This window comes from Macrobrachium rosenbergii, chromosome 2, assembly GCF_040412425.1.
Source record: "Macrobrachium rosenbergii isolate ZJJX-2024 chromosome 2, ASM4041242v1, whole genome shotgun sequence".
NCBI classification, from domain to species: domain Eukaryota; kingdom Metazoa; phylum Arthropoda; class Malacostraca; order Decapoda; family Palaemonidae; genus Macrobrachium; species Macrobrachium rosenbergii.
The window spans coordinates 70,213,606-70,221,505 of NC_089742.1; positions in this window are offsets into that span (position 1 = coordinate 70,213,606).

Here is a 7,900-nt window from a genome sequence, read left to right on the forward strand (position 1 = left end):
CGATAATTCTTTCATTTTTTTTCTGGTTATTATAAACATTGTTTATCAGTATCTACACTTATTCTGCAGTACTCCGGTGTTTAAGTTACATTATCTAACTAGCTGAAATTGCCATTGTAGGAGACAAGAGCTACATTTCTTTATTTAGATTATTGATATATATATAATGCTTCCATGATCATATATGGAACATGAGTCTGACCACATTTATCAGACTCTTGTTCTGTTTATGTCTACTTATTAACTAAATTCGTTCCGTTTAGTTATAGTTAAAGTTGCAATTTTGCCTGACCACGGGCTGCACAATGAGCAAGAGACCGTGCATGCATCGAGTCACAACAGTCTAATGAGAACTAATTCAAATTTGTCAATAAGAGTAATGAGTTGGCTGGAGTAGGCATCGCCAGGGTTCATCGTTTCCCCGTGAGCTAACTCAACGGACTTCTTCCCCTGGCGGCCCAAAAAATAATTCACCATCCATTTCCAAATATCAGAAATAAAGATTAAGATTCACATCCACTTTTTTACCCATTCTATCAATATCTCTCCCTTCCACTGCATTCGCATTTGGTAAATCATTCTATACCATTCTTTCGTCTACTTCTGAGTCCATTCAGCCTCTCATCAGCCATTATTCGAACGGACATCACATGCCATAAAGGCCCCAATGACCCCCCATTCATCTCGAAGTCCTCGGGCGTCGCATCAGCATAATACGAACGTCCCCTGCAGAGTTCTCGAGGTTCCTTGTCGGACGCCCCCTAGTGCGGCCTTGTCCGCCTCCCTCCCTCCTTCCCCCCCTCCCCCTTCTCTTTCTCTACCCTGCCCTCCTTGCTCCCTTCCTTTTTTCCTCCTGTCTTCCTTCTCCGTCCTCTCTTTCACGTCCCCTTCCATATCACAGCGAATACAGTTGTCCTTCTACGGCGTGTCCTTGTGCTTTTCCTTCTACCTCTTCTTCCCCCCTTTTCTTGCTCCCTGTTATTTCCTCTCTCGTCTCCCCTCTCCCTTCCTCATTGACGTTATCATTCTACGCGTCCACTTTCCATAACCCAACAAGTATAGTTTCTTTTTATCGCTACTCAGTTTTATCTCATGTACATTTCGTAAAGATTTTTTTTCCATTTTTCTAAGAATTAACTCATATGGGATTTAGCTGGGTTGTTAGGAAATTAAATATGAAATTTCAACCACTGAACGACAGATAGTTCGGGCGGATTGTTACGCTGCAGAAGATGGCTGAGTGGGATGGTGGTATTTTTATTCTGTCCTTATCTAAGATTTTTTTTGTGGACTATGAATAATCATCAGTATCATAATCATTATTATTATTATTATCTTAACCGATGCGGACATCTCAGTATGTTTTTCAAACGGGTAAAAACTCGAAATAAAGAAGAATAATATATATACACACACACACACACACACATATACATATATATATATATATATATATATATATATATATATATATATATTTATATATATATATTTATATATATAAATATATATATATATATATATATATATATATATGTATATATATATATATATATATATATATATATATATATATATTTATATATATATATATATATATATATATATATATATATATATATATATATATATATATATATATATATATATATATATATATATATATATATATATATATATATATATATTTATATATACATATATATATATATATATATATATATATATATTTATATATATAAATATATATATATAAATATATATATATATATATATATATATATATATATATATATTATATATATATATATTATAACTATATTTATATATACATGTATATATATATATACACACACACATATATATATATACAAATATATATAAATATTTATATATATTTGTATATATATATATATACATATATACAAATATATATAAATATATATATATATATATATATTATACATATATATTTGTATATATGTATATATATATATATATATATATATATATATATATAATTATATATATACATGTATATATATATATATGTGTGTAATTGTTATAAACATATATATATAATTGTATATAATACATACATATATAATATACATATGAGAGAGAGAGAGAGAGAGAGAGAGAGAGAGAGAGAGAGAGAGAGAGAGAGGAACGTTATCGACCGAAATTTCCAGATGTCTTAAACTGTCAAGGGATCGTAAAAATGCTATCCTGCCGTGCATTTCTTCATCAGGAAATCTCCATAGAGTATAAGGGTATGGCTTTTCAGAATGCACTAAACCGCTCTAGAAATATTCAGGTTAGATGAAGTTTGTGGGTGCGTATACTTAATTATGGTTTATTTATTGATCCTTCAAAACAAAACTCTCTCTCTCTCTCTCTCTCTCTCTCTCTCTCTCTCTCTCTCTCTCTCTCTCCCCATTGCTTATTTGAGGTCCTCGTTGGACGAATCGGTAGATTTCTCGGCTAGCACTCTGCTAGGCCCGAGTTCGAGTCTCCGTCCGGCCGGCCAATGAAGAATTAGAGGAATTTATTTCTGGTGATAGAAATTCATTTCTCGGTATAATGTGGTTCGGATTCCACATTAAGCTGTAGGTCTCGTTGCTAGGTAACCAATTGGTTCTTAGCCACGTAAAACAAGTCTAATCCTCGGGCCAGCCCTCTGTAGGAGAGATGTTAATCAGCTCAGCGGTCTGGTTAAACTAAGGTATACTTAACTTTTCATTGCTTATTTGACTGAAGAGAAAAATTGGTGACTTTGGCATTTTGCCATTTAATCTTTCATAATTGTTGTTCTGCGTCTCTAGTTCTTTTATTCCTCTCTCTCTCTCTCTCTCTCTCTCTCTCTCTCTCTCTCTCTCTCTCTCTCTCTCTCTCTGTTGGTTTCTCACGCCTCGTTGTGGCCCATTGCACTCATGCGTCTTCATGCCTGTGGCAAGTATCTGCGCATTGACCATGGAACGAACCATGATACCTGCAACCAAAGGAATCTGTTGTAGGCGGCAATGTGTCACAACTGACGGCTGAGAAGCCTCCCAATTTGGCATAGAAGAAAAGATCGATCAGTAGAGTTTCTGGGATTTTTGTCTTTAAAGTCCCTGAAATAAAAAAAGAAATAAAAAAAGTTTGGACTTCACACTCGTAAAGCGAGTCTCTTTTTTAATTAAATGCTTTACTAAAGTCATTAGAAATAAAAGAAAATCATAATTATGGCAATAGAGACAAAAAATTTAAAATTCACACTTGTAAGCGGATCTCTTTTTTTTTTTTTTTATTAAACCTCTTTACTAAAGTCATTAGAAATAAAAGAAAATCATAATTATGGCAACAGAGAGATAAAATGTAAAATTCAAAAAGCATGAAGACCAGAAAACTGTGAGGCTTGCACATGCGAGAAATATCGTACTGTCGCCAAAAAAGAAAATAGCCAAATAAAACGAAAATAAAAAGAAACCATCCAACCAGTAATCAAAGTCATACATTCTTCTTTATCTCAGAACTCTCCAATTTAATTCGTTCTGAACTTTATTAAGATAAACATGAAGAATTTCGCTCGGAATGGTAGTAACAAAGCAGCGGCGAAAGGAGGCGAATGCAGCGCCCCATTTATCATGCGTTCAGTCTATTCTCAACCATGAAAATATGTGCCGACATACCATGGGAAACGTAAATGTGCTCACTCAAAAATATGCAAGGCAATTTACACTTCCTATGCAGCTCTGACAGTCAACGAGTGTTGCTTGTACAATGACAAAAGCAGGGAAAAGGGGGCGGGGTCGGGGGAGGGAAGGGGAAGGGGGTGGGGAAGAAGAATGGAGGAGGGTTGGGAAGAGAAATATAGGAGGAGGCAGAGGAGGAGGAGGAGGAGGAGGAGGAATAAAAGGAGGAAGGCCATTAGTAGCTGAGTGCAGTATTTGTTGGTACAGAAGCAATGACGCAATTTTTCATTATGAAAGAAAATTCCGCCATCGAAATAACTAATGCGCGCAGTCAGAATCAACCGTACTCAGGCTCTAGAAGCTCTCTCTCTCTCTCTCTCTCTCTCTCTCTCTCTCTCTCTCTCTCTCTCTCTCTCTCTCTCTCTCTCTGAGTGCATCATTAGACTCATTTCATAGGGAAGAGGGGGGTTCTCCGAAATAATGCATTTTCACTTTGAAGCAAAGTCAAACGCTTGGTCGTTATTTATGTTCTGTTTAATTCTCATTTCGAAAGCATTCCCCTTCCTCCTTTCTCCTTTTGTTATATTATGATATTTACTTAACTTTGTGCAACGGAGAAGGAAAAAAGATAAATTGACTGAATTTCAAATTTCATTTATAAAGGCGTGAGGGGAGTTCCAGGGACTGCAAGCATTAAGCAAACAAAGGCGAAGAGTTTGTATATATTTAAATTGCATTTGAATAGTCATATATATTTATACATATATACCTACATACATTTATCTATCTATCTGTTGGAGGCACACAAACACACACAATACACACACACACACATATATATATATGTGTGTGTGCGTGTGTGTGTGCATGTATGTGTGTGTGCGTGCAACAGAAATGTGTTCACGCTTTGTGTTGGAAACCTGTCCCCAGTTCAGAGTTGACAAACAAGAGAATGTCGTGGCACCGTAATATACGACGTGATGTTTTTCCTTTTTCTGCGAAAGTCGTCGTACTGAATTCCAACATCTTCTCTTGAATTATAAACATATTTGTTGAATGTGCACATTTTTCCGTATCTTGTTTTGTGAACGTTTGTATTTGGATATGAGCCAGGCTTGCACTGAATACGCACTTCTAAAATCATCTTAGAAAATGTGACTGATAACGTAGTGCAATTACTCTGTAAATATTTCGCAAGCTTCCAGTCCGCCTTCTTTAGTCCTGGGCGTGTTAATCTCAGCACCACTTCAAGTTTTACTTTAAAATTTACTCACAGTTGATATTTTTCTTGAAAAAGGGAGGTGGGGTTGAGCGTCAGTGGTTTACAGAACCCAGTCTATTATTTAGTCCTTAAAAGACTACCTTTTTTTCAGATTTTTAGTTTTCTGTAAAGAAAACTGTTATGCCGGCTTTGTCCGTCCGCCCGCACTTTGTTCTGTCCGCACTTTTTCTGTCCGCCCTCAGATCTTAAAAATTACTGAGGCTAGAGGGCTGCAAATTGGTATGTTGATCATCCACCCGCCAATCATCAAACATCCAAATTGCAGCCCTCTAGCCTCAGTAGTTTTTATTTTATTTAAGGTTATTAAAGTTAGCCATAATCGTGCTTCTGGCAGTGGTATAGGATAGGCCACCACCGGATCGTGGTTGAAGTTTCATGGGCCGCGGCTCATACAGCATTATACCGGGACTCCCGAAAGATAGATCTATTTTCGGTAACCTTGATTATACGCTGTACAGAAAACTTGATTTCGCCGAAGAAACTTCGGCGCATTTTTTACTTGTTTTTCTTTTTCTTACTGGTTATCCCATGCCTCTGCCGTTAGGAAAGGGATAACCACTAACTACAGAGAACAAAATCTGAGAACAATGGTACTTTTTTAAAGACTTAGTAATAGACTGGGTTCTGTAAACCAGCGTTGCAACAACCACGGCCACCACTGACGCCCACCCCAACTTATTTTAGGAAAAATATCAGCTATGATTAATTTTTTGAGTAAAGGTTTCCGTATATACTACTTTCTTTCTCGTCTTTTTTTCCTTATCATATGATTTCTATTTCTGTTTTGAGACTTCTTCATTTTTCACGTATTACATCGAATTTGGGAAAGCTCATCACTTCTTGAACCGTCTGATCCATGACTCAGGTCTTACTTGTATCGTAAAATCATTGGAACTCCTTCGTACGGTTACCGATTCCCACTTATTTTTCAGACATTACTGTAGACAATGCTCTCAATGGCCATTTGATTGTGTCACCACTGAGATTGGCCGTGCGTCTACAGTGTCTTTGATATTACTTCAATTAATTCTTTGCAGGTGGGATTTAGTCTTCCCTCCTCCGTAAAGGATATAAAGTTTAATGCATTTGATTCACAGTGCATGAAATTTCAGTCTGAAATTTAAAACATCGAGTATGCATTTTGCATTCCAGCCTTCACATGGCTTTTATGCTTCTTCACTTCTTAAAGTTCAGCACAGTGACCTTTACAGGTTGACACCGGATAAGTTACAATCAATCAATCACTCAAAATTATTGCTCACCTGATAAATTCAGGTTTCTCGTAGCTACAAAGAAATGAAATAAAATGAAGTGATATAATACTACGCTGTGAAGAAGCTATGAAGAAGTTTATTAGGAAGGAAAGGCTCCATTTAAGTTGCATCTGTATTCAGCAGAGTAAAGAGGAAGTGATGATAAAAAGAGCTACTAAGACCAAAATACTTTTCTCGTAATCGATGAAATAACGAACAGATTTAGAACAGTTTTGTCATATTTATAAATATGAGAGAGAGAGAGAAGTTAAGTATATCTTAGTTTAACCAGACCACTGAGGTGATTAACAGCTCTCCTAGGGCTGGCCCAAAGGATTAGATTTATTTTTACGTGGCTAAGAACCAATTGGTTACCTAGCAACAGGACCTACAGCTTATTGTGGAATCCGAACCACATTATAGCGAGAAATTAATTTCTATCACCAGAAACAAATTCCTCTTGTTCTTCACTGGCCGGACGGAGATTCGAACTCGCGACCAACAGAGTGGTAGCTGAGAACGGAACCCGCTCACCAGCGAGGAACTTAGAGAGAGAGAGAGAGAGAGAGAGAGAGAGAGAGAGAGAGAGAGAAGAGGAACAAAGTCAAACATCACAAAAAAATGATCGTCACAAAAAAATGTTGCAAATACTTAATGATGCAAAATGTTAAAAAATTATTATCATATACAAATAAAACCAACTTTCTTGAGGGATATATATACATATGCCATTTTTTCAAAGTGCACAAATAGGCTAGAACTACTAAAGTAGCCTATTAATGTTCATTAAGACCACTGTAACCTCACCGCAGGGTTCATAATCCTTTAAATTACACGAATAAGAATTCCCCCTAACAAAAAATTCCCCTGACAAACAGCCTTGGCCAGGCGCATTAGCGAGCGCGCAAGAGCAAACAGACATTTGCAGCGCCGGAAGCCCATGACGAGAAGCGGCGATACGCGAATGTATCATTATCTCGTGAAGAGATTTTTTATACTCAAAAAGGGACTTCACCATAGAGCAGTGGTTCTTAATCTTTTTCAGTGTATGCACCCCTTTCAAATCAGCAGTCAGTTCTCGCACCCCCTTAATTGTTGAAATTAAAAAAAAAAACTAAAATGCAAAGTTGATATGATGTGTATTAATAACAAAACCACATTTTTTTAATCATCAGGAAATTCGGTGTAGGTTTATCTATAGCTCAGAGCAATAATAATAATAATAATAATAATAATAATAATAATAATAATAATAATTATTATTATTATTATTATTATTATTATTATTATTATTATTATTATTATTATTATTATTATTTATTAATTTATTTATTTTATTATATTTTGTTTTTATTTTTTGAAGAATAAAAATAACATGCATATATAAAAATACATTTTACTTTAATTATTCATAGACATCCTCGCACCCCTTAGGAACCGGCTTCGCACACCTCAGGGGCGCAAGCACCCCTGGTTAAGAACCACTGCCAAAGAGCGTATGTTGAGGCCAACAAACCCTCGACGCATCTCTTTCGGGGATGAATGTGCTGTTCGTGTTAGACCGTCTTCTCGTAATTTCGTGAGCAATAAAATGGAGAATTAAATCTATAATTCTTTTGTTGTCCAAAACTCAAAGTATAAATTATTATGAAAAATAAAAGCAAGAATCAGATCTAAGATCACTGTGT